This window comes from Dermacentor variabilis, chromosome 5, assembly GCF_050947875.1.
Source record: "Dermacentor variabilis isolate Ectoservices chromosome 5, ASM5094787v1, whole genome shotgun sequence".
NCBI lineage: Eukaryota > Metazoa > Arthropoda > Arachnida > Ixodida > Ixodidae > Dermacentor > Dermacentor variabilis.
Genome location: NC_134572.1, coordinates 63225522 through 63252529, shown reverse-complemented (window position 1 = coordinate 63252529; position 27008 = coordinate 63225522). Strand labels below are relative to the sequence as shown.

Below are 27008 nucleotides of genomic sequence, written 5' to 3'. Positions count from 1 at the left end.
GCGAAACTGCGACTTCTCTCTTTTTTTTTTCTTCCTGTCCAATATTGCAGAGCCGTCATCTTACTCGGTCTCCGCAGACACCAGCGCCATGGTTGCCTACGGTAATTTCTTGCAGGAAACTCAACGCCACTTTAGCGAGCCTTCGGTTCGTCTTCGTGCTTGCTCCGTTCAATGGTGGGGGCGGTGCGCTGCGCTCAACGGCCCCGGGGCGGCGCTAGGTGCCGCGCCGTAGTCGCTGCCCGGCATTCGCGTGCGAAGGCTCTTCTCCGCCCGCTGCTGCTGCTGCTTTCTGGCCGGTGTGCCGCGCGCGCTCGGCGCCTGCGCCCGGGGCCACTGCGACGGCGGCGGCGGCGGAGGGAGGAGGGCGGCAGCGGCATGCCTGCAGAGCGGCGGACCGCAGCGCGGCCGGACGGCACCACCGGTGAGTCGCGCGCGCAACTGTTGCCCGCACTCCCTCCCCACGTGCGGGCGGGCGGGTGTGCTGCTAGGCCGGCGCGCTGTCCCGCGACGTCGCGACCACCGCACACCGCGCGTATCTGCTTGTCCCGAGAGTTGAGGACGAAGAAGAAGAAGCGGGTTCGCGACGACAGCGGCGCTTCTTAGAAACGCGCGAAGAAAGAAGGCGCGCGTGTGCATAGTATGCACCACTTAGCGACCAGTGTCTTGAAGCGGCGAGCCTTACTTCCTTATGTTTTTTTTCTCCCCCACCCGCCAACTTCTCCTACCGCGCGGGTAAATTTGGCGATCCGCTGCGGACAAAGAAGCCGGCTTGTTTGGTGGACGACTATACGTTGTACTGCCTTCCCGTTACCCTCCGCACTCCCCCTTTTTATTTCCAGGCAACGGCGGTCGTGGCACACTTGTGGCTGTCTATCGGGCGAGATGAACCGAGTGACACTGCTTCGCGTGACGTGCCGAACACCGCTCTGGCTTTCTCCGCTTTTTACTTTTTTTCCTCCCCCTTCTTTTCCCTTCGCAGTGCGCGCGTACGCTCACTTGCCCTGAGCGCTTGTCGATTCGTGTAGGGTCACGCATAAAATCGAGGCTGCTGGTAAATATCTACACGACCAGTCGCGTGAATTCTGTTTTTTTTTTCCCCTTCTCTTCGCTTTCGTTTGCTCCTCAACGCGCCGTTTATGTCACGTGATCTGCGTTGCGTTTGGCACGTTTTGCCACACATCGACGGCGAGCGTCGTACAATGGATATTTCAAGTTCGTTCTGCCCGTGCGGCGAGCGATGCTAAGCGAGCCCCCGGGAAAAGGTTGTTTGTCAACTGCAGTCGCGACTGTGACGCGCGAGCAAATAACAGTGCGGAGAAGATGTATGGCGTTTGTTGAAGTCGCTGACGGGGGCATTCGATCTTTGTCTACGTCAACTGTCGCGAAACCTTCAGTTTAGAGGCGTTCGCAACCCCGCTTGAATGACTGAGCGCACTTACACAAGCACGAAGTTAAACCGTCGTCAAGCGACTTTGTTCTCAATCGAGCCCCGTCGCATTTCCTTCTGTGGACCAACGCTTGGTAACTTTCCCAGAACGCACCGCGCGACGCGAAGATGCGACTGAATGCGTTGGAACCGGAATACGTATCCGATGACTTAGTCGCGAAGGAAGGACTTGCGATTCCGTCCCCATTGGCGCCCGTGAGGACCGGCGTGCCTGTAACCTGCCAAACGCGGAAGAGAGACCAATCGGCAATCCATTGATGTCAGATGGCCGACTGCACGAACCGCGTACACTCACGAGGTGCGTCTACGACGGTGCCAAATGCAATGCCGCACGCTGAACTGAAGTTGCCCACGGGGTCTGCCCGTCGTGGCACGGCTTTTGGTGAAGGCAGTGGCCCGCAGTCACGGCATGTGGCGTGACAGGACTAAGCAGAAACTATACAAGCAGTACATTAACTTCAAGTTCAGCGGTACCTCCTGACCTCTGGAGCAAGAAGGAGGAATCAGCGCTGTGTTTGCCTTGCACAGTTGGTCTATTATATATATTTTTTTCTCTTTAGCGAACTGGTTATTAGGGGCGTGCGAATAGGGATTCTTTAGACCGAATCGAGTAGCGCCGGAAGCGAATAGAATGTCGGATACTTTTCGAATATTTTTCGAATAATGGAATGCGTTATCACAATTGATATTAAACGGTGTTCACATCCCAGTATTCCTAAAGCTAGCAAGTTTCTATCATTCCATAGCACTTTAAGAAGCGTTGTTAAGTAAAAGCACAAATGGAGCGTAAGGAGCAAAAAACTAGTTTCTTCGCATGTACAGGGCTCTTCAGAGAGCGCGAAGGATCGTTGTGCTGCCTGTAATGTGTGGCTACCTAAGTGACGCAGCCTGTTCCACAACGCAATTTCTTATGTTTTATGTATGTACCATGCCCGCGGGGCTGAAAATTTACCGCACTTTTGCTTCTAATTTATGTTCATTTGGGTGCAGTTGACGTTTTGAAATATTCGATAGAAGTATTCGAAAAATATTCGCATTCATGAATAGTAACTATTCGATTTGTTATTCGAAAGTTTCGAATATTCGCATACCCTTACTGTTCGCGGTTGCTAATAGTTATTGCCTTATTTAAACAAAGCCTGAAGGGTACGTCACGTATACACGCAAGGTCTGGAGCGCACGATATGTCGCTAACGGTATAATATATCCTTCCGGCTACAGAAATGCGCCTAAACGACATCTAACTCAAACATGAAAAGTTAGATAATTTTAGCACAGCGTCATCGGATTACGTTGCGCTTAAATTTTGCGCCGGATTCTAAGTTCTCACGCACGTCACACTACACCAACCGGTCCTACCCGGATAGGGGTGCTAACGCTAAGGCCCGTAACGTTATACTACAGCCTTCTAAATGATGGCGTCAAGAAGCCTTAGCATTGCGTTTCAGGCGGTACCGCTCACACGAAGCCAGGCCTGCCCCACCCAGGTGCTACATTTCACTGCTTGACTGATGGCCCTGAAAGTGTAAACCCACTGATTGCCCTGGCTTAGCTATTTATTAACGCGTTATTTTAAGTCGCGGCATCCGCTTATGATTAACTGTATGATGCTCACGAACAAAGATTCTCGTTTCCACCGACGCAGCCGGCCTTTGAGACAGACTTTTATACCTCAAAGTCAGCAGACGAAAAGATTTCAAGCACTTTTCACTCTTCGGTTGACATTGCTGTGAACAAGAACTCTGTAGCTGTGTCTTTTCTAAGATTAGTGATGTTTTCTTATTTATTTATTTATTTATTTATTTATTTATTTATTTATTTATTTTACATACTTTCAAGGCCCGTAGGCGCTAGAGAAAGGACTGGTACATACACAGAAAAAGAATGCAGAACAATGAATAAATATTTGTTCGATGGCATGGGGAACAACAGTCTTGAACCTCTAGCGTCTGTGACCGTGGCGACCGATGCGGAATGTTAATTCCAGTCATTGCACGTACGAGGAAAAAATGAGTAATGGTACGCATTCTTTTTTTTTTTTTCGCAGACTGTCGTTCCATTCTGTCGGACTGTACTTTTTAGTTAAACACACCCATGACCAATATGAAAGAGAACATATAATTTAATTTCAAGTAAAGATTTCTCGCGACGTGTGGATTCAGACCAGACGTGTGAACGGGGTTCAAATAGCTTTCCTGTTCAACACCGTCTGGGAAACCCGCAGGTTCTTAGTAGTTCTCGTGCTACACCTGAGCAAGTTTACCGCGATAGCAATGGCGAGTCCTATCATTCAATGATTATTCATCAACATCCACATGAACTAACTCCCCTTCCCGCGGTCATACGTGAGTTATTAGTACCTTGTGATCTAATGATGTTATCTATCTCTCCTCATGACCCTACGGTTTGTTAATTCTGCCTGACCCTGTAATACCCAACACATGACATACACTTCACTGAGTTTGTATCCTCAGAATGCTTATACTGCTAATCAGGGGAATGTAAACGCAAAACGCATAGTTGCAGTTTTATACCTTGGAGTGAAGTTTCAGCCGCGGATAGTTCAACGAACCAATGACTAATTAAAAAATTGCTATACTAAGTTCTAACTCAAATAACATTTCGTACTCTCCAAGGCCCGAATCAAAGGTGAAGAATTTGTTCCAATTTTCAATGCTCTAGAGCTGTGTTCGAGCATTACAGTGTTAACTTACGAGGCGCCATCTATATGAGTTTCTACCGCAGAAGTTATTACTCAGCACCGTCAACCAGTAGCGCCACAGCATGACGATCGCATTTCGGTGCTCATAGCGCGTGAACAAAATTCCCCACATATTTTGTCCTTCTTGTCGTCTCTGTCACGTTGCACCTCTTGCGAGGACGCCGATGATGTCAGGAACGATGTCGCGCCTTCGATTACATTGTCTCCGGGGTCGGATCACCGAGAAGTTTGCGCGTTCATAACCAGAAAGGGCCGGTGACAGCCCTGTCGAGTAATGTTGCATTAAAGCTCTTTCAAGAATAGACGCTCGTTTCTGTAGTGAAACGTAGCATTAGTGAAAAAAGAAAACAAAAAAACAAGCGATATTGTGATAAAAACTAAGAAAATATCGTTCAATAAAATGAAGAGTCACTTTTTTTTTCACAGGAACTCTGGAGATATGAGGTAGCGAACAGATGTAGCCAATTCTCTGGAATGGTTTGTGAAGCGAACTCAACGAAATATTTTGTTTTCAAGTACAGAGAGAAACGATAACTTCTGCTCGCTAGTGTCTTGTTTTACTCCAGCTATTTTCTTCGGTATCATCCGTACCCACTTTCATCAGATTCAGGTTACTGAAGAGATTCCATGGCTTTCGCAGGGCTACCTAGCTAACGTAGCTAGCTGACGTCACAGGCGTCGCGGCAGAGATACAACATTACTGCTGCGTGGAAATATGAGCAACAACGCGTGATAACAGCGGAGTCTCCTGAAACGTGGCGAGGACGACCCTATAGGGCAGAAAGAAAAAAAGAAAAAGGTGTTTCTCAGCGGTAACTACCTCGCATGAAAGAGCTAAAATGCAATATCCAGCTGCGTGGCCACACATTTGCTCTCAAGAGCACATCAGGCAGCGTCATTTCCTTACCGCTCCTCTGCATTAACATGGGCATGCGTACCACTGTAGCGAGACGGTGTCACCGGAGCTGAGTCCCGCGATGCTTGGCGCTCCAGAGTGGTTTCACCGGTGAGACTCTCGTGCGACTCTCATCGGGGCTTCCTTCCACCCGTTGAGGTCGAATCTCTTGTCACAGAGCTGTGACGAATTGCGGCCTCGGGCCGGGAAAATGGAGCACAACACAGATGCGGCGGGGCATCTGGCGGCAAGAAAGAGTCTCCAGAGGAGAAGAGACAGGCCGTTTGGAAGGAGAGCGGGCACCACCCAGCTTCGCGTTCTTCCCGTCGGCATTACGAAGCAAGCGCGCCTTCCAGAGGCCCGCAAAAAGCATGGAGGCCAGATGAACTCGGGCCAGCCAGCGGATAACCACCTAAAAACCAAACCCCAAGAACGGAACACATTGATTAACAATAGCTCGCAATGAACAGAAAATTTCGTCCAAAGAATCGCTTTAAAAGTGAGTGCCGCTGCAGTTTGAATTAAGCCCATTCAACGTCCGTACATGCTGTAGGAGAGTAACGAATTTGCTGGATGCTCCGAGAAAAGGTGGTTAAAACCGATTGTCATCAGTAATTGCAACAGCGCTTTCTTTTAAGCGACGATGGTAAGCGATTTTGGGTTCTTTTTCGTACTTCCGAACAAGAGTTACGGTAGCACACGCTCCAGTTCAGATCACATGACCGTTCCGACGTGCGAAATCAATCAATCAATCAATCAATCAATCAATCAATCAATCAATCAATCAATCAATCAATCAATCAATCAATCAATCAATCAATCAATCAATCGCCAAACAAATTTATTCCCGCCGTAAGTAATAGAGCGTTATAGCGAAATGACCTAGAAATGGAAATACTTATCTGAAGTTATATTTTGTATTTTGAAGTATACTGGAACGCCAACATGACCCCGAAAGGATCGTTACGAGCGACTAGAGTATCTTAGAAGCGACTCAGTGAAACGAAGACAAAACTCGCTTCAATACGTGGAACTCGATGTACTGGCAAACGGCCAGCAAGAATGCTTCTCTCCGCAGAACACATTCCTTTCATGCTTGATTATTACTGTTTAACGTCACAAACCAATACAGGGCAATGAGATACGCCGTAGTGGAGGGCTGCCCGTTGTTTCTGAATGCCTGATGCTTTTTAACCTCCTAATGTACCAAAGACAGCTCATGGACATAATGGTTTTTCAAGTTGGTTTTTGTTGCCGACTGGTATGTTATGAACGCTGAGAACCAAGTTTCGTTTAAACACCACGATCAGACGCTGAGAGCGATATTCAACGTACGTGGAGGAAGTAACCATCTCCTCAGGTTTGTTACGATAAAAACGACTTTTCTTTGCTACGGAAGTGGAAAAAGCAAAGCTGCCGTTATGCAGCTCTTATCTTGCCATGCCACGCCCGCCGCTTATGTACAACAGTGTACTTTTGTGGTAAATAAATTTGAATTCAAATTCAAAACCAAGAGGCGAAGTTGCAACGTCGTGTATGAGGTTGACGCGTTGATGTTGAATTTTAGATTTCGATGCCATATCATGGTATTCGAAAGCCCCTCACAGTCGCATTTTTTCGTACGTGAAAACACGATGGTCTAGATCAAGTCACACTCAGTTTCTGCCACTGCTGACGGTAGCACAATGCGACTAAGCCGTTTTCATCAGCTGACCTCATATCCTGAATATATATTTAACGCAATCGCTTCCAAATTTGAAAACGATTGGAGGTAATGTGAAATAAAATGTGCTAGGGGTCTCGGGAGGCCTCATTCCGCACATGGGTCGACTAACAGGCTTTCCTTTTTTTAAAATTCTGCCTCTGTTAGGAATGCCTGCTTCGGTTCGCTCGGCGTACGGGACCCGGCAAATGCGATGCTAATCGCGTTATTCCCTTGATCTCTATTTTCGTCGGCGTCATAGGCGAGATCGACTTTCGAGGTAAAATTACGTGACACATCTCTCCATCAGTTACGCATACTGATGCGTAACTCATACGCATACGCATACGCATACGGGAATCATACGCATACGTTTACGCATCCGTGAAGCAATGATCAGTAGCGAACCACAGCTTTTGTCTACACGTTCTTCCACGTTCACTGCGCTGATACACAATCGGGAACGCGGCTACCGCTGTCGAGAATCGAACCCGCAACCCCTTGTCCGACAGCAGAACGCTAGAACCTACGCAGCCACCGCGCTGGCTGCTGCTTCTAAATACTGTACACAAATGAACCGGTAAGATCCACGCAAGTGTGCGCACGACAGGCGTCTCGCTTGCCTCGGTAGCGTTTATTTCGCAACACTCCACGACGACGGTGCCTCCTCGACCAAATCGAAGCAGGTTAGGAAGGACGCCCCGCCGTGAACACAATTGCAGGAACAAGCAGAGAGAGAGATTTGTTCAGGGAGCGTGCAGACAGTCCAGTGGTGGAGCCACTGGAGCCACTACCGCGGCGGCCTCGGCGGCCTCGGATGGCTCTCGGACTGGTCGGTAATTCCCTCTCGGGCAGGGCAGCGTCTTGCCCACGCCGAGTTGAGGCGAGCATCGCGGTACCAGGATTCTTGAGGAGACAACGACAGCGAGACGCGCTCCCGCTCCAAGGCGGCGGCCACTGCTGCGCGCGAAAGCCTCGTTGCATTTTCCCTGGCGGAAGAAATCGAAGTCCTGTCAGTCTCGACGCGAGAAATTGATCCCGGAGATTATGCTGTCCGACAGGGTAACACTGTTGTTTCTTCGCGACGAAACATCCCGCGTGTACACGTATACATCCGCGCGACCCAGTTAACGCTTGGTCAAACTGGCGCGCACTTATTTACCTCTTTTTATTTTTTTGTAATTAGGTTTGGAGGTTTTACCTACTGCATCCGGAGTGGTGCTTGTCACGTAACTCCGACGTGACAACGAGTTTCGAGCGACTTTCTTATTTATATTCCATCGCCCCGTGTGGTTTCTTCGCTGGCTCGCAGAAGGGAATGGAAGAGCAGCTGCGTGAGGCCGAACTTTGCGGCCGATGACACCGTGATGACTACGTGAAGTCGTCACCGACACCATGACATTTAATGCTTGCGCAAACAGAACGACTGCGTTGCGCTTGTTCTCTCGCAGTAACGTGCAACCAAAAGTTTTGAAAAGACCGATGCTCGACATGGCTTTGGTGGATGAGAGCGGCCGCGGAATGGAAGCTCGCTTTGCTTTGTAAGACAAACGCGAGTGCCTGAGTCAAGTGCTCAACTGGAGTGAAGAGAAATAATGTGAATAGAGAACAAATAATCACCGTCTCTTATAGCGATGTGTGAACTGGAACGAGGGCGTTTAAAAGCAGTGACTCAGGTATTACACACTATAGTGGCACTGCCCGCCAAAGATGAAATGCTATTAAAGCAACCGGCAATCAGGGACATCGTTTACATAACATCTACGTTGCCGACAGTGTCACTGGCGTCGTTCAGGTTACGTTAAGAATCGTTATGGTTACCGCAAATGATTGGTCTTTTGAAGTGCTGGTTGGCTGATGTATGGGGCGGTGCTAATCGGATATTGATGAAAGAGGCCTTCGTCCTGCAGTAAACATTAATCAACCAATGATGATGACGTATATTTATGGCTCAGAGTTCTCGTTTTTTTGTTTTGTTTTTTTTTTCCTAAGTTTGGGGAGTGTACCTTTTTTTCTTTCACTGCTGAAGCGTTTTTTCTCGTGGTCTCCCTAAGGCTTCAGTTTCACGGTAAGTACAACGTTGCCCGACATCGCTGAACGCAGGAACACCCATATATCGAGTCGGTATATACGTATAGCCAGCTGTGTGCTGGCTGGCGGCTATTTTTTCAATGGAATTACGTAACGAAACAAGAAACGCTACCTAAATACCCTCACTGCAACAGATGTACGCTTTCAAGCGCATCGCTTCTTTAATGAGCCAAATTCATTTCTTTTGATCTTCCTGGCAGTTTAACGTGAACAGGCTACTTTGGTACCTACGCTCGTTTTCTTACTCGACCCTGCGCGTTTGCTGCCGAACGCCAACGAATTTTTTTTACGCGGACGTGCTCTAGCGCAAAAGTGATGTGGTGGCTTAAGGTTTAGAGGCGGTGGCCGGGAGTAGCGCCGTGCCCGCGTTTCTGCACCGCCAAATATGTTCTCGTCCTTTGGTCCATGTTCTCGAACTGTATACATATATACTCTGCTTCCATGGGTAATAGACATTTCAACCACGTTTGCTTGTAAACTCATTTGTGACTATATTCATTAATCCAGTGGCACTCAGCGGTCGCAGCTTCTGCGATAACCTATATAGTTTGGTTCTGAAATCAAATTATGTATTTCATTAGATTCCGGGGTTTCACGTGCCAAACCCACGATCTGATTATGAAGCATGTCGTAGCGATGGTCTCCGGATTAGTTTCGACCACCCGGGGTGGTTCTCTAATGCGCGGTACGCAGGCTCTCTGCGTTTCGATCGAAGTGGGGCCGTCGCGGCTAGTTCTGATCCCGCGACTTCGTGCGCTTAGCAGCGCAACGCCAATGCCACTAGGCAACCACGGCAGGTCTGAAAGCAAACAGCTCTAACATTTTTCTATTTCTTTTCGTGTCAGCAAATTAACTTTCTTTTTGGGTGAACAAGTTTTTTCTAAATAAACTTTCACTCGCCGAATTTGACAGATACTCTTTCGCGAGGAAGCTTACCGTTCTTTTTTCGGCGACTATCTGGCGTAGTAGTTTCGCTGTCACCGAAACATTACGACTGCTGATCCAGCTCTTCAACACTGCATAGTTTCATTCACTGTACAGACTAATTAGGTTTTCGAGAAAAAGTCTAGCATAGGAATAACGCCGTAAGACGATGTGACTTTCCAGGAATTACGAGGGAGCGCATGGGATATTCGAGCACCAGTAGAGCGGGACTTTAGCATTATGCGTAGGTACCGCGCTCCAACGAATAACACAGAAAAAGAAGTAGGATATAAGTCCACGTTATCATTCGCCAACTCGCCCAGTTCATTCACCACAGTGGCCGGAGCGAGAAGAATGCAAGGACTCAGACTAAGGCTCTACCCCCTCAGCCTGCCTCCCCCCCTTGGCACACACACACCGATTCTCGTTTTCGTCACAGCGGGAGGCAAAACGGACGCGCAAATATGACAAAAAAAGTAAAGATTGCTTTGGACGGCTGGGGCCGACGCGTGACTGACTTTACCAGGCTCCTTTTATATTGGAGCTCGCAGCTACGAGCCAATGTAGCTTAGGTAATTTAGCTTTGACTGATCATTTTCGGGTAACGCCCCCTTCCTCCCCTCCACTCCGAAAGAAAGAAAGAAAGGAAATCCAGCGTACTTTTAAACAAAAAATTCCTGTCAGCTTAAACCAAGAACGTTGAACCCTATATATGGTTAATAAAGCTTACTATAGTAGCAGATGTGGCGCTGGTGCGTCACTGTCTGTTTCAAAGAGTGGTGGGAATAACAAACCGAGGATAGGTTAGCATGCGGGTTAACGCGCAATGTTGCTATAACTGCGTGTGAATTCGCCTTATGGAAGCGGAACGCTTATTGTTAGATAAAAAAGCGTAATATTATTCTCGCCGCGCGAAGTTTATACGAGTAGAAGAATTGCTCGGGATGAAAATAGTTCAGAAGCGTTAAGAAAAAAGATTTTCAGCTTCAAGTCATTGTTCGTCTGCCGGATATGTTTACAGGGTTATATATATGGTCACCGCCGAAGGCAGTGCCTTCAGACTGAAGGGGGAGACAGCGACGTACGATGAGTTATAACACGAGAACGCTATTACAATTATGCGCAGCTTTGGGGCAACGGTGCGAAGTTACCGATCTTTAAGGCGTGAGAAAGCTCAACAGAAACAAAAGAAACCATGCGGATGTTAAGCGTCGTGTTTAAAGCAGAACGGTAGGCTACTTGAAATAGTGCCATCAAGGAGTTGTCTATAGAGAGCAACCATATGAATATCCCAAGCAGTGATGCATCGTAAACCATAAACAAAGTGTATAATCGAGAAAGGAATCTACCGTCCGAAGCCACAATGAAATTGGAGCGAGAAGTAGACGCTATCGATGGTGGCTGTGGACTTCGAAGTGGCTTTCGCATCATTTTTTTTTACATTTACGTTGACTTACCGCAACACAACGTAACTGGCACATTTCGTACAGTGCACTTATTTTTTAACGTCAAGGTTCCACGACTTAATCCGGGGGTGGAATAGCGAATTTCATATTAAAAATCGCATGCTGCTCTTTCGAGGATGACCGACGACAGGATGCCGAAATTAACGGGCTACATCTGTAAAGGCTAGAATGCCTGCCTGTGCAATGAGGACATCGCGCTCCATGTGGTCGTTTGTTTTTTTGCAGTGACAGCGAGCACTTTCTCTTTCGCGCTGGTCATTTAGACTATGTTTCTACGAATACTATACAAATCATTTTATTCTACCGGCTCTATAACATGAAGCAGAAGCTTGGAGGTTAACAGAGGAGCTTGAGAAGAAGTACCGCGCAACGCTAGATTGAGCGAAAAACCTTAGGACGTAACGTTAAGGAGACAGGAAGAGAACGGTGTGCATTAGAGAGCGAACGCTGGTAGCCGAAATTCTGGTTGACATTAGAAGAATGAAATATAGCAGGACAAGCCGTGTAATGCTTAGGGAAGATAACCGCTGGTCTATTAGAGTTGGGGAATGGGTGCCAAGATAAGAGAAGCGCGGTCGAGGGCGGCAGAGAATCAGGTAGCGGGATGAAACTTGGAAGTTTGCAGGCATAAGATGGGGTCAGGTAGTGCCAGACACGGGTAATTGGAGATCGCCGGGAGATGCTTTCATCCTGCAGTCGACATAAAAATAGGCTGATGACAATGACGTATATCACAGATAGATAGATAGATAGATAGATAGATAGATAGATAGATAGATAGATAGATAGATAGATAGATAAATGAATAGATAGATAGATAGATAGATAGATAGATAGATAGATAGATAGATAGATAGATAGATAGATAGATGGCTAGATAGATAGATAGATAGATAGATAGATAGATAGATAGATAGATAGATAGATAGATAGATAGATAGATAGATAGATAGATAGATAGGATCCATAGAAAGGCAAGGTGTTTAACCAGAGGTAGTTCCGGTTGGCTACCATGCACGAAGCGAAAGGGTAGGAAGACAAAAAGGTAAAGAGAGAGGAAAGCGAGGGACGGGTAAGGGGATAAACAGTGAAAAATTTTTTTATAAAAATTATTAGATGGAAGTTCCTCCGGCGCTGCCACCGGAGGAGGATGAGGAGGACGTTGTTTGCTGCAGGCGGATCTAGCCTCGCTGGAATTTGTTCATCTACCGCGGCATAATAATTAGTGAATGGATTTGCCTAATATTCGTGCGTGTGTCTTCAATCGTTCTTGTGACGTCATTAAGAACGCTTTATCTTACCAAAATTTTCAAGCACTCGTTTAGTTTAGTGCGCACAAATGTGGTCATTGCGAATTGCTGCATTTATAACGCCATATTCTGTTGAATATGATCAATATGCAAAGTCACGAAGCTGTGAGAAGACAGAAGAACGAAGTTTGGGCACTGACTGACTGAAAAACTTTATTGGTCGAAGTATTTACAGGGAGTGAGTGGAGCAGTCCTTAAAGGGCCGTTCCTTATAATGACTAGGTGGGCTCCTCATTACAGGAGCCCATTGGCTGTAGCCGCGGCTCGGGCACGGCCTACCATGCAGGGCCTTCTGGCTCGCCAGGTCGGAGCAGCCGAGCAGGGCTGCCTCCCAGTCCTCCCGGGTAGGGTTGGGTATAGGGGGAAGGTGCGAGTTTGATTGGCATGCCCACACCATGTGGAAAATGTCCGAAGATTTTTCCTCACAGTGCGGGCACTTCCCTGTGCACGCAGGGTCGAAATGTTTTCGGACTGCCGGGCACAACAGTGTGTTAGTATAGAGGCGAAAGAGTAAACGCTCCTCCGCCTTCGTGAGGCCTTTACAGGGCTTAGGAGAGATTGCATGGCCGTATTGGTAGTGTTGGGTGATTTCCTTAAAGGTAAATGCCGGATTGGGGTCGGAGTCCGCAGCGAGGGGAGGCGAGTGCAATGCCCGGAGAGTGAGCGCGCGGGCAGCGGCGTCAGCCGCTTCGTTGCCCTCGAGACCCTCGTGCGCGGGAGTCCATACTATCGTGCGGGACGCGGGGACCCCGATATAATTGCTGCCTTGAAGTAAGCGGTACGCCAAATAGGGAATAAAGCCCCTTTCGATGTTTCTGCAGGCCCCTCACGAGTCGCTAATAATGACCCGTGAGTACTGATCTGCGGCGGCGAGCGCGATGGCCACCTCTTCCGCATGTGTTATGTCTTGTGCTTTGAACGTAAGGCCGTTCACCGCGGTGTTTTGGTGGACGACTGCGGCCGTATACCAACCCCCATGGTGCAGGCCGGAGGCATCCACGAACCGTGCTTGTTCCCATAATGACGTGCCAATGCTTCCGCCCGCGCGAGGCGCCAGCCACTATGGTTGTCTCGTGTCATGTCGGTCGGAAGAGGGCGCACGTGCAGGACGCATCTCCAGATTTCCAGGATGCGCACGCGCTCTTCCGCCAGTGTTGGATGATGGATGTGTAGTCGGGCAAGAAGGCGGCGACCCGACGGCGTCTTTGAGTGTCTTGTGTAATGGTTCGTCAAGTGTGCTTCTCGCAGTTCCGCGAAGGTGTTGACCATTCCCAGGCCGAGCAGGCGCTGGTTGGATGTGTTGACCGGGAGGTCGAGAGAACGCTTGTAAATTTTGCGGAGAATCACCTCGAGGGCGTTCTCGTCAAACCTGCGAAGGTGAAGATAAGGAGTCCAGTACAACACTCAAAATGTTACGAATGCGTGCGCCAGCCGCAAGGCGTCTTTGCACCGTAACCCCCCCGCGTTTATTGGGAACCCGGCGAACCATGCGGCCCATCTGGTCCCCCACCTTGAGCTATTTGGCCAGTGTTGTGTCGACTCGGCGGTGTTTATGAATAAAGAGACCCAGTACTCTGATCTCATCGTGTTCTGTGATGGGTCCATTTGGGAGGGACAGTTCGATTTCGGTAGTGCACTTCGGCGAGGGGCGAATGTGCACAAATTGCGACTTGGCCGGGGAGCATTGAAGGCCGCAGCGGCGGGCGTAGGCATCCACGATCTCCGCCGCTTGCTGCAGGTTGGCTTCAATGTCTCCTACCGATCCGGGTTTAGCCCAGATGGTGATGTCGTCGGCATACAGCGCGTGCTGTATGCCTTCTACATTCCCCAGCTGAGCCGGGTGTTTCAGCATTGCCAAATTGAATAGTAGGGGTGAGAGGACCGCGCCCTGCGAGGTACCTCTGGTGCCTGATCGGTAGGGGCCATGTTCTTCATCTTGTATCCGGATGTACGATTGCCGGTCGGGGAGAAATTGCTTAACGTATTGAAACGTGTTGTGTCCACAGTTGGTTTGGGAGAGGTGCGTCAGAATTATGTCGTGTGTGACATTGTCGAAAGCCCCCGTCAAATCGAGGGTGAGTACTGCCTTGTCATTGAGGGGGTATTCGACGGGATTTAGAATTTCGCGGTCTAGTTGAAGCAGAACATCTTGCGCGGACCGGTGCGGGCGGAACCCGAACATGGTGTCTGCGAAGGCGTTTTGGTTTTCCAGAAACTCGGACAGCCTATCTCGCACCATAGTCTCCATCAGCTTTCCCGCACAAGACGTGAGGGAGATGGGGCGGAGGTTGTCCGTGGTTATGGCTTTGCCGGCTTTCGGAATGAAAGTGACCAGGGCGGTCTTCCATTCGATTAGGAGAGGTGCCTCACCGAGCCAGATTGAGTTTATATATGCGAGGAGCGCCTCGTAGGCCGGATCGGGAAGGTTGGCAAGTAATTTCACTGTTATTTTGTCTCTTCCCGGCGCCGTTCCTTGCTTCATTTTAGTGAGGGCCGCCTTCAGGTCATGCAGCCGGAACGGTTGGCCGAGCTCCGCGTTCTCGGAACCTGCATACGAGTACGCTGGCCCTCGGGGGCCCTGTTGTATACAGAGGTATTGATCGCGTAGCTTGCATGCTAATTTTGAGATGTCTCCGTCGAAGCTATGGATAGCCCATTGGAGTGTGTCTCGGCTCTGGTTTGAGTCGGATCGATCAAGGCGCGAAAGAGACGCCAGGTGCTAGCGGCCGTGTTGCATCGGTCCACCCAATTCGAGTCGGCGAGCTGGGCCGCGTACTCTGCCGCTCGTTGGGTGAGCTCGGCGATGCGACTTTCGAGCTTCCGATTGTGTTGGTGCTGGCTGAACTGCTGTACTTCAATCCCCCGCAGACACTAGTGCCAGAGTTCCCTCTATAGTTAGCATTGAAGGAAAGTCTATAATACCGATAACCGAAAACTGCATGATCGTCATGTTTTGTATTAAAAAAAGACAGTGACGCTGCGGAATTTCCGGGATAGTACTGCAGCGGCAGTGACGCCGCCGTAATCAGTTCAAAGGTGTCCTTACCTTCCATAGGTGATCTAGAGTTCTCACTTTCTTGCTTAGGTCTCTTTCATTCGTGCACGGTGCAGAAATGGAAGTGAAGTTCGTTGGCCGTTTGTCAAGTGTCTGTGACAGTCATTGCTCTGAAGCTGCAGACAACCCGCTGCGGTAGTCCAGTGGCTATGGCGTTGCGTTCATGAGCTCGAGGTCGGGGGTTCGATCCCGACCGCTGCGGCCGCATTTCGGTGGGCGCTAAATGCAAAAACGCTCGTGAACTTCAATTTAGGTGTACATTAAGGAAACCCCTGAGGGTCAAAATTATTTCGCAGTCTCCCATTACGGCGTGCGTCATAATCGGAACGTGGCTTTATCATGTAAAACTCCCGAAGTTAATCAAACTAATTACGACAAAGTGGGATTGACAGTTGGTATTTCTGCTCAGAATCGCGCTTTCAGGGAAAAATGAATTTATCTGCTTATGAAAACGCCCTTATTGCCTATGAGCGCACTTCTTAAGGCGTGAGAACATTTTAACTGGAACTTTTCCAGCAGTAGAACTTTCCTGTGAAATTGAACGGAGATGAATGAGACCCTGAATATCAGATTGGTCGGTGAATTTGTCGAAGAAAGAAATAACACTCACCAATAAATTGGTAAAAAATAATTTCATTTGTTACATCCAATACATGTAATGCTGTTCGGTAATCCATCAATATGGACAGTATTGAAATTAGCAAAAAGAGAACAGTCAACAAAATCCGGGATGGCTTACCGCGGGCACCTGAGGCTGCCGTTGGGGATACGAGCATGGGCCCCTTTTGTTGGCAGGAAGAATCCAATAATGGGGCAGTAGCCCCATGTATTCGACTATAGTAGAATGTTTAAAGAAATTGAATATCGACTTCTTGAAGAGAATACTTCGATTCGAAACGGAAGCATTTGGTTCATACTGAAAATTTTGGATTTTCCCTAATCAAATACAGGGTGTATCTCTTCTCCGCCAAGAAAACGTGGTTTCCAAAAAAAGTCGCAGTTTCGCCCGAAAGGCGAATCATCGATTGTGAGATCAAATTTATAGACAGCTATACGAAGTAAGGATTGCAGCTTTACCGGCCGTATCAACTTGTAAACGTTCGCTTACTAACTGAATGCACAAGCATGGTGTCGGGCGGGCACGAGCGAACACGAACACATCTCACTCGATGACCATTAAAGCTCGCTGTCAAAACGCCGGAGTGAGGAAGCGCGGCAGCAGCAGCGAGCGAATTGACCTTCGTGCTGCCTCTCGCTTCAACGCGAACTAAGCGGCTAAAACACAGCACACACAAAGCTGTCAGCACTCGGCGCACACTCTGTCCCATCGCAGATTGCTTTCAATTTAGGGTGTGCGCGGGCGCGCGCGGCCTCGCCATGCTACAGTCGCCGGAGTATAACCGCACTTCAATATTATGCGGAACATCACGGCGACGGCGACGGCAGAAATACGCCTGTAGCGCACATATAATTGCTATCGCAATAAAACAACCCCGCTAAGGCTCCCAGTTTTTTTACAACGAAAGCTCTATATGACTAACTTTCCGTAGTTTTTTCGTCGTTCGGCAACAGAAACGGGCTTAGCGATTTCTAACAAACCCATACGGGTTCAGTGCGGCGGCGCAGATGTCAAAATGTGGAACAGATTAGAACGCTCGCCGTGAACAATAGCGTGACTTCAAGGTTATCGCAGTATATAAGCAGGAGAGGTATCGACGCTAAAAACAGCTGCGTTATCGTTGGGGAGGACAGGTGTAGTTCGTACACCCGAGGAACGACATGCGTACGAGGTGCGCCAGAGGGAACAGCAACGAGAATACAAACGGTGCCGGCGCGAAAGGAGCACCGTCGAAGAACGTTCCCGCGATGCTAAATAAAAACGACAATCGCGAGCCCGGGCACCTCCGAACGAGCAACGATGCCAGGCGCGCAACGCAAAAAACGACAACCCTTTCACTCTGTGAAAGTGGAATGGCAGCGAAAGCACTTAGCTTTTAGTTTGAAAGCTTTGTCAGTCGTCAGCTTTCGTTGCCATTTCATCTTCACAGAGTGGAATGGTTGCCATTTTCTCTGCTCATCATTTGACTCGGTATTCTACAACTGCTCCATGCATTACTTTTCTGGTGACGTGCTATGCCGCATTCAAGCAAGACAAAGGTGTACAGGAAGGTGTAAACTTGAAATCATCAACAGCGATTATAGTAACTTTGATCACGATGTTGTACCGTATTTGTGGAAATAATTCAAAATTTTTTTCTTCAATATTAGCTTGTACATGTGTTTCCGTAATCCGTGGTGTTATCGTGCTCCCGTGGATCTTGCGTGCATGTTCGCGAATGCTGTGTTTTCTTACCAACAAGGGACATCATTTGTACTTCACCATAAACATGAATTTTGCGAGCTGCCCAGGAATATTTGTTGTGTGTGTATATGTGAGCTTTGGAACTGTTGTCACTGTAGTCTGTATTTCTTGCTTGAATCCTTTTCTTCAGAAAATAGGTATGTATTAAGAGGAATGGCCAGCGTCTAGTAACAAGCACTAGCATTCTCTTGAACACAAATTACACTGAGAAAAAAAAAGGATGTTGAACAATAGATGTCTCAATAGCCAACCGTGATTAGGAATTTGGGATTGCTTGTATTGCATCACGAATGCATTCAGTGTAGCGCAACTGTTACTAGTCGTGGTTGGGCCCTGGTACTACATTACGTCATTATCTAAGCACCGATTAGCCGAACAGCATGTCCTTCTGTAGCACACGGACACAGAGGAAGAGCCGGACGCTCGCAGAACGTTTCAGTCAAGGTTGTTGGAAGTTAACTCTCTGTCTCTCTCCTGTTTTTCTTCTGCATCTATGTACTATTTGCGCTGCACTTAACGCCTTAAGCAGCTGTCGTTTCGGCAAGGCGTAAGTATTCGTCAGGGCGGAACGTTGTCGACACGTTGGCTCCATATACTTTAGTTTTCCGACCATTGTAAGTCTACCCGCGTTCAGTCATGAAACCTAGCGAGAAAAAGAATGAGGTGCAGGAAAGATGACCTTTGATCATCATTATTATCATTTAATTTGAGAATATGCATACATATAGACAGTAAAGAAGAGAAGAGGCAGGTTGGCAACTGCCACGGGAAGGAGCTCGACGCCTTGCCTGCTCTTCGGAAAGGAGCGCGTAGAAACATGGAAATTGAATATACATGAAGAAGGGAAGAAAAAAGAGGAGAACGAATAAGATTACGCAGCACAAAGGTTTAATTAAAATAACAACGAAGAACAGAGCAAGAAAAGGTAAGTGCAAAAGAAAAAGGCAGGAGGGGGGTCAGCGCATGTCGCCTCAAATATTTAAGGAAAAAAATAACTAAAAGAGCTAAAAAATGTTCACTGATTTCGTAATCGCTTCAGAACCGCCATAAGTGCCAAAAACAGTGAAAAAAGAAAAGGACTCTACAATCAGCGAGCCAAGTCTGTTTATTCTAGGTAAGAAAGGAGTAGACAATGAGTCCGGTCGTGTCGAGGCGCGCTGCTACTGGGATGTAAGAAGTAAAATTTTTTTACACCCGTACAGGTAACGGTGTTAGCCATGGCACAAATGAATGCACCCTTAAGGATGTCAACATCTTATTGTGCGCAAAGCAAAATTTTGAAAAACTTAAAGGTGATTTGGTTAGTTCTATGGCTAAAGCCCTTACACTTGAGGTTGTAAAAAATTCTTGGTGTAGGCCCACATCGAAAGTGGCACATGGTAGACCAAGAAGGCGGTAGCGTTCACTCATGCCCGGTCATGAGCTTGCAACTCCAGACTGACCCCACCAAGCAGGAGCATCGTACGCGATAAAGGAAAGAGTTACTTATTAAGCTATTTTATGGAGAGGCCTAAAGATTACGTTTTAGACAATGTAGGCATCCGGGTAAGGAGTTTAAGTGCCGAAAGAGAATGAAAGATTTTAAACCATACAGCACGAGGAATTAATTGCTACGCGAAAAGCGCCCTTTTTGGTGCTCTCTACCTGTGCGCATGCGGAGCGGTGAAGACGGGAGTTCCTCTCGTGCCTTTTAAAGCATGATCGATACTTTTTCATGCTGTGCACGTGCTCGGCCATGTTGACGGGGCCTTGAAGATTGGGCACAATATGTTCAGTTGTTAACTTTGCGATTCGGTGGCCACTTTTTAAAGAAGAAATACGCGCTTATCGTTAAGGACGAGCGTACAGGACGACTGGATAGTCATTTGTCGGACTCATTAGTCGGACCTCTGCATCGTCTTACTCTGCGTCGTCAGAAATAACGAGTCAAATAATGATGACTTTGCGTGGAGACACCAAATAGCAGCAGGCGCGACGATGTGGAGCTTATGACTAAAGCTCTTACTACCGGGCTTGAATTCTGGCCCATGCTGCGCAACGAGAGAAGTACGCATTTGTCCCTGTGCTCTCGGTTGGCGTAGAGTTTCAGTAGACGACTTGCGGAGACTACGACGGGTGGCGGTGTAGGCTACAGTACATGATTGAGGATAGGAACACGCGACCGAAGCTTGCGTTCCTTTATGTTTAGCCAGAACTGTGACACGTAGGCAAAGAAAGAGTCGGATGGCTTCGAAATCATACTTTTTTTTATACCTTGAGCTTGGAAAAAGTGGGGAATAGAGGACTAAAGGAGATAAGTGAGGACGCAGAACGTAAATGAAACCGCTTTCATATATGGGTTTCAGTGAAGACTAGCGTTGTGAAAGGAGCGAAGTTCGAATTACCCCGTAGCTACGCAGTCTCGCCAAAGGCCCGACGTGGGTTACCCAGACAGTTGTTTGCCCCGACGGGCTAGAAAAGCAACAGCCGATGTCGTTCTCGCCCGTACTCGGGCGAAACTGTGCCCTCGAAGTAGCTACAGTCCACCGGAACCGGAGATCGTGGCAATATGTGTTTGGGAACGCCACGTCGCTGAGCGCCGCTTACATTCTCTGGTCGACGAAACGCGATAAAGGAGAGGTCACGCGACCGGTCGCATTGTGCGCAGATTCTTCTTCTTCTTTTTTTTTTTTTTCGGACCGTCGGTGGGGACGAGTGGCGTGATTCGGGGTCGCTGTTTGGCCAAGCTATATCGTGACCAGAGAATGTCTATCAAATCGGTTACGTCCCCACACATGCGGCAGACTTTGCGGAGAGAGGAGCGCAGGCAGTCGGGCGGTGAGTGTGGGAAGGGTATACAATCGCCAATCCATATTCGACGACTCGCTTGCAACACACGGCGCGGTTACCGCTTCGTGCTGTAATTCCGGCGGCTCTTGATTGCGGCGGGACTTTGTGCGGGGGACCACGTAGACGGCGGCGGTGTAAATACCACGGCTCACTGATTGAAACTTCTATAATTGTAAAGCGGTTTCGCGGCGTTCACAATGAAAGGCGGCGCGTTCATTTGCCACCGCTGAAGAGCGCTGCGTGGAAAAATACCTCGGGGCGCGGAAAGGGGTCGAATATTGTACTTACGGCGTACGCTTGTCTCCGAAGCAAAAAAAAAAAACTGATTGAACCGCATGCAAACATTATTCAAAACTGTGCGGCGCGTGGATGCGAGTGTGTCGCGTTCATTTTATTTAAACTCCACTGTGCGCAGCTTATGTGCCTTACGTGCTTCATGTACCACTTCGTGCTTAATTTATCCAAACGTACTCCTGTCGTTTTTTTTTTTTTTTCATCTGCGAGTGCCAACGTTGGCTTCTGATGTGTTTGCGGTCCACGCTGTGTAGAAAATCACACTTTCGATTGCCGCAGGTATCTTATATGCTCCTACCGCGCCTAAAATGTGATACATTTAATGAATTTAAATTTTAATTAGCGAGAAGTTTGAGGCGCACGGTACAGATATGAGCAGCAGGCTCGGAGAATGCGGCTAAAAGAATAGTTTGCTTGACTGGGCCGTGACACGGGCTTAGACAAGATCACAACGCGCGGAATACAGCGGGCCCCATGGTGAGGTATAGCCTAAAAAAAAAAGAAATATATGCATGTAAGTGTAAATGCAGCTCTGCATACAAATGATTTCATATATTACATCGATGACAAGTATAGATGAAAAAACGAATAACTACCATGAACAATTATATGACAGAATTATGTCTAGGGTACATTAAAGAAACCAAATAAATGCATCCTTAATATTCTTCTAAAGACGGAAGCAGATAAGTCAGAGGTTAATTCGCGAAATATTAGAGTTTTTGTTTAATAAAGAATATTTTTTTAAAGCGTAATGTCTCAGTGCGCTAGTTGGTAAGTATGCGCGAGATTACAATTTTATTTTGTCTAAGATTATAGGTAGAGTCTATTTGAGAGAGTAAATGCTATCAAAGTTTTGGCGGTCCGTAAGTCTGTTGAAAAGCTTCAACCTCAATCTTTTACTAAAAATTAACTTCTACGGGAAGTATGTTGAGTTTGACGAAGTATAGTGTAGTGTGTTTAAGGAATGACAAATTAGTAATGGACCAACCATACAGCTATTTTTGGAGCCTTAACAAATGCAAGGTTAACTTGAGAAGTAGTTCTTCACGCAAGAAAACAATACTGCTGAGCGAGAATGAATCAGTGTATATTAAAGGTGCTTCTTATGGATGTTGGAGCATAATTACGGATTATTTTCGTTATCCCAGCCTCTTTCTGAAAATATTTGCGAATAACTTCAATATGAACGCAGCTGTAAGTTTTCATGAAGCCAAAGTCTTAAATAATTATTGGCGTTGCCTTCTACAAGACCTACTTCTCAAATATTAACTTCAGGGTTCCTGGTACCAACTTATATTTCGCTATAAAAATATGATATCTTGTTTTGTCAATTTCTTGTTGAAGTTAGTTCGCGTGTAGCCAACGGTCCAAATGTTCCAGCCATTTGCTCACACACGTGAAAAGTTCAATATTATAACAAAAAAAAAAAAAGAGAACAAAACCAACAACGACAGACGTATCATCCGCATATAATACCATCGAAGTGGTGTTTGGAATAGTAACTATGTCATTTACACATATATAGGAGGTATAACGATAGGTCCAAGATTGATTGGAACCCCAAATGCCTGAGTTTCATAGGGTGAAGTAAATTCTTTGGAGTACGAGCTGGCTTCTGCTTTTCAAGGGACACTAAATAGAAAAGATTGGTTGTACTATATTAGTAAATTACGCGTCTACAGTATAAAAGAAGGAAACGAAAGAAAAAGCCACTCTTTCCGCAGAAGAGGATTTGCAAGCTAGAAAAGGCGCAATAGCAAAAGATGCTTGGCGACGCGGCCTTGAATTACCCGCACATGTTCGCCGTAACATGTCTTGTACATTTAACATGGATTTTAGGAAGACTGACTGATGGGCTAGTTGGACTTGTCTGTTTTTTATTTGCATCTGTGCGGCACTGTGCGCTGCGTTACGATTATTGGCTGTGAATTTCTTGCAGCGTCTGCTTAGCCATACTCAATTTTCTATCGGAGAACGTGGACATCACTGTTTTCTAAAGGAGCCAATGACTTAGCGAGTTTCGAGAATATTGCGAAGCGAAAACTGCTTAAAATATGAAAACCGATATACATTTAAATCTTTGACGTAACGTGACGTTCGACATTGGGATGCCAGTGGGAAAAGGAGAAAACAAAGAAGAAAGTTTCACCTTCATTTTTTTTCTGCTAGTAATAAACCTCGTAACGCTAAATGTATGAAAATAGAGTTTTGATGGAATGATTTCTCAGTATAAGATTTACTGTTTTATTTTTAGAACCTGAGATGGTGAGATAACTTATTGTTTGGTGTTATTCCCGTAGAAGTTTGCTTTATTTTTTCCGCCTTGTTTTGATGAGTAAAGGCATCGAAGTGGAACAATTAGCTAGGCACTTGGCGTAAAATCGGCGCCATGCCTTGAGCCATTCCACCTTCGCAAAATAGGCACGTACAAGCACTGCACACATTATAAGCACGAGGCACAACGACGCAAGAAATAAAAAAAAAATAAAGAAGAGCTGTGTAAATGAAATATGCACGCACTAATACGCATGTGCGAACACCATATACAAACAATATACGTGCTGGTATAGGCGAAACTATGCACATGGAACGCAGATGTGCACAAATCTTAACTTGCCAACGTGCGCGACAATGACGATAGTAAATGGTCGAAAGCATAGGGACCTGAGGTCAAATAACTACCGGGCATAAGCACAGGCAAAGCTTTAAGAGTGTACAGCGCCAAGAAACAAGACGTTTCGCGCAATATTTGTGAGCGAACATTTCGGAGCTTTCATTGAAAGAAAGAAAGAAAGAAAGAAAGAAAGAAAGAAAGAAAGAAAGAAAGAAAGAAAGAAAGAAAGAAAGAAAGAAAAAAACTGTTGACTCACCTTTAGATACCATCGTGTGCTTCAAAAATGATGAATTCGCCAAAAAAAAAAAAGTGCATCTCTTAAATTGTGACACTGCGCCCCGCCGCGCTCTCTCAGCGACTGTGTCATCTTGCCGTTGTGGACGATGTCGCGGGTTCGAATACTGGCAAAGATGGTCTCATTTCTATTGGCGTAGAATGCAAAAAATTGGCTCGCCGTCCCGGCCCTCTAAATGTGGATGGCAAACGAAGCTGTTAGACCACTCAAATGCCGTCGATGGGGATGTGGAATGATTTATTGTTCTGCTTAGTCTTGGCACAACACCGTTGTTGAGCATTACGATTTTGCACTGTTCAACGCTCATCGCATTCACGCTGCCCTTCGGGGAGTTTTAGCTTTGCGTGGTCTAACCATAGCGGTCTTGCAATGAACTGAACGAGTTGCTAGGCAGGTCTCCCTTTTATACATACTGTTTGGTGATGTCACTCACTGATTCATATGCTGCTGTTGCTCCTTTCCCTCCGGAGCATCTTATGCAGTCGCAATCTTTACCGGGAAACACACGCGCCTTATCATCCATCATGCGGTTTTGACGCTTGCTTTGTGCTTTTCTTTATTGAAATTAATACTGAGCTGCGTGTTGTATGCCTGATTACAAAAGAGATGTGCACTTTTTTTCGGTTCATTTTATTATATTATTATTATTAATTTTTTTTTTTTTGCTGACGGACACGGAAGATCCCGACCAACTAGAGGCTAACAGCTTCACTGTAAAAGTTTGGTGCTCGTGAAAGAGAACCATGGGGTCGAAATTAATCTGGAGCCCCCACACTACGGCTTCACTCAAATGCCGCGCGCTGCCCCGCAGTTTGATTTGGTTCAGTCTCGAAACAGGCGCACTGCACGGGAAGTTTACCGCAGCAAAAGTTTTCCTCTGAAACGTGGGACTAATAATTCTGAAAAGCCGACTTCGATTTCATCTCTGCTTTCGATTCACTGAAGCTCAACGGTGCGTCGTTTTTTCTGTCTGACCATCACTCTCCTGCAGTGAGCCTCGTGCTTTCCGAGAGCTATGTCCACATTTTCAGTTCCCCCTCTCGCGGTCACTCAAACGGGTGCACTTCGTAGTCATAGCTAGCGCCCCTGTGCGTCCTCCCACGTGCACTCAGAGCTCGCTCCCTCTCCCTCTTTTCCTCTTCCCCCTTTCCTTTACACCCAGTGTGGGGTAGCAAACAGAAGGCTCGTCTGGTTGACCCTCCCTGCCTTTCCTCTCATTGCGCGCTCTCCTCTCTCTCTCTCTCTCTCTCTCTCTCTCTCTCTCTCTCTCTCCTTTCTTTTACACCCATCGTGGGGTAGCAAACAGAAGGCTCGTCTGGTTGACCCTCCCTTACTTCCCTCTCCTTGCGCTCTCTCTCTCTCTCTCTTTCTCCTTTCTTTTACACCAATCGTGGTGTAGCAAACAGAAGGCTCGTCTGGTTCACCCTCCCTGCCTTTCCTATCCTTACTCTCTATCTCTCTCTCTCTCCTTTCTTTTACACCCAGCGTGGGGTAGCAAACAGAAGGCTCGTCTGGTTCACCCTCCCTTCCTTTCCTCTCCTTGCGCTCTCTCTCTCTCTCTCCTTTCTTTTACACCCATCGTGGGGTAGCAAACAGAAGGCTCGTCTGGTTGACCCTCCCTTACTTTCCTCTCCTTGCGCGCTCTCTCTCTCTCTCTCTTTCTCCTTTCTTTTACACCAATCGTGGGGTAGCAAACAGAAGGCTCGTCTGGTTCACCCTCCCTGCCTTTCCTATCCTTACTCTCTATCTCTCTCTCTCCTTTCTTTTACACCCAGCGTGGGGTAGCAAACAGAAGGCTCGTCTGGTTCACCCTCCCTTCCTTTCCTCTCCTTGCGCTCTCTCTCTCTCTCTCTCTCTCCTTTCTTTTACACCCATCGTGGGGTAGCAAACAGAAGGCTCGTCTGGTTGACCCTCCCTTACTTTCCTCTCCTTGCGCTCTCTCTCTCTCTCTCTTTCTCCTTTCTTTTACACCAATCGTGGGGTAGCAAACTGAAGGCTCGTCTGGTTCACCCTCCCTGCCTTTCCTATCCTTACTCTCTATCTCTCTCTCTCTCCTTTCTTTTACACCCAGCGTGGGGTAGCAAACAGAAGGCTCGTCTGGTTCACCCTCCCTGCCTTTCCTCTCCTTGCTTTCCGTCTCATTGCTCTCTCTCTGTCTGCATCTCTCCGTTTGTGCGTTTCCAACAACGATCAATCGATAAACTTTGGTTGTCGCACCTCACCGCAGTACCGTAGGCAGCCGCAAGAAATGGGATGTTTACCGAGCGTGTCAATAACGGCACGTCGGTATATATGCTTCTGATGACTTCCCGCGAGTCCCGAGCACACGACGCGTCACGGAACGACAGTTCTAACGCGCGGACAAGCGTCCTTATTCGGCTCGTCACTTTCCGGCGGTGAATGTTGAAGCAGGTCACGGATAGCGGCTCTTCGTTGGCTTCGTGTTTCTTTCTCTTTTGGTTTCTTTCTCGCTTTATTGTTTTAGTTTTTTTTTTTAGACAGGCGAAGCGAACGTGCCGGTCGGTTTCGTGTTTTCATCTTTCCGTCGTTTCGTTCGCGAACATCGACCGGTAATTTTATGCGCGACGGCCCGTGAAATTTTCGCCGCAAATGGGGAAGCGTAACTTCGGCGTCACGATGCTCCAGCTTGACGACGACGATGACAGCAGCAGCGCGGAAACGCGCCCCGAAAACGGCAATGTTCCCCCAACCTGAGTGCCCGGAAGATGAAAAAAAAAATTACGGAACAGAAACGGCGGCTTTATATTCCCGACGCGACGCGAAACGAGCCTACTAATGGAGGCCGTCAATGTCACTGCTACCTGTAAAACATAAATGTGCGCGCGGTATGCAATTACAAGGAGAGAGTCATGGGCTTGGGAAGAAGCCCGATGTTGCGCAAGAGAGGCTTAGAAACGTGTTTCATCGTCTGTTATGAAGCTGCGGAATTTGCAGTGAGGCATACTAAAGCTCAGTGAAGGGCGAGGCAAGTTGAACGA

At 47.4% G+C, this 27008-nt stretch overlaps 1 protein-coding gene across 2 annotated transcripts in view; it reads left to right on the top strand.

The window, feature by feature from the left end:
• Positions 1-251: 251 nt before the first annotated feature.
• Positions 252-27008, top strand: part of mAChR-B (muscarinic acetylcholine receptor) — a 127981-nt gene continuing 101224 nt past the window's right edge. Inside the window, exon 1 of one of the 2 annotated variants that reach the window (XM_075692594.1) lies at positions 252-421. The gene's annotated coding sequence lies outside the window, so the exon portion shown is untranslated. The remainder of the gene's footprint in view (positions 422-27008) is intronic. The other variant, XM_075692595.1, reaches the window with a different exon arrangement.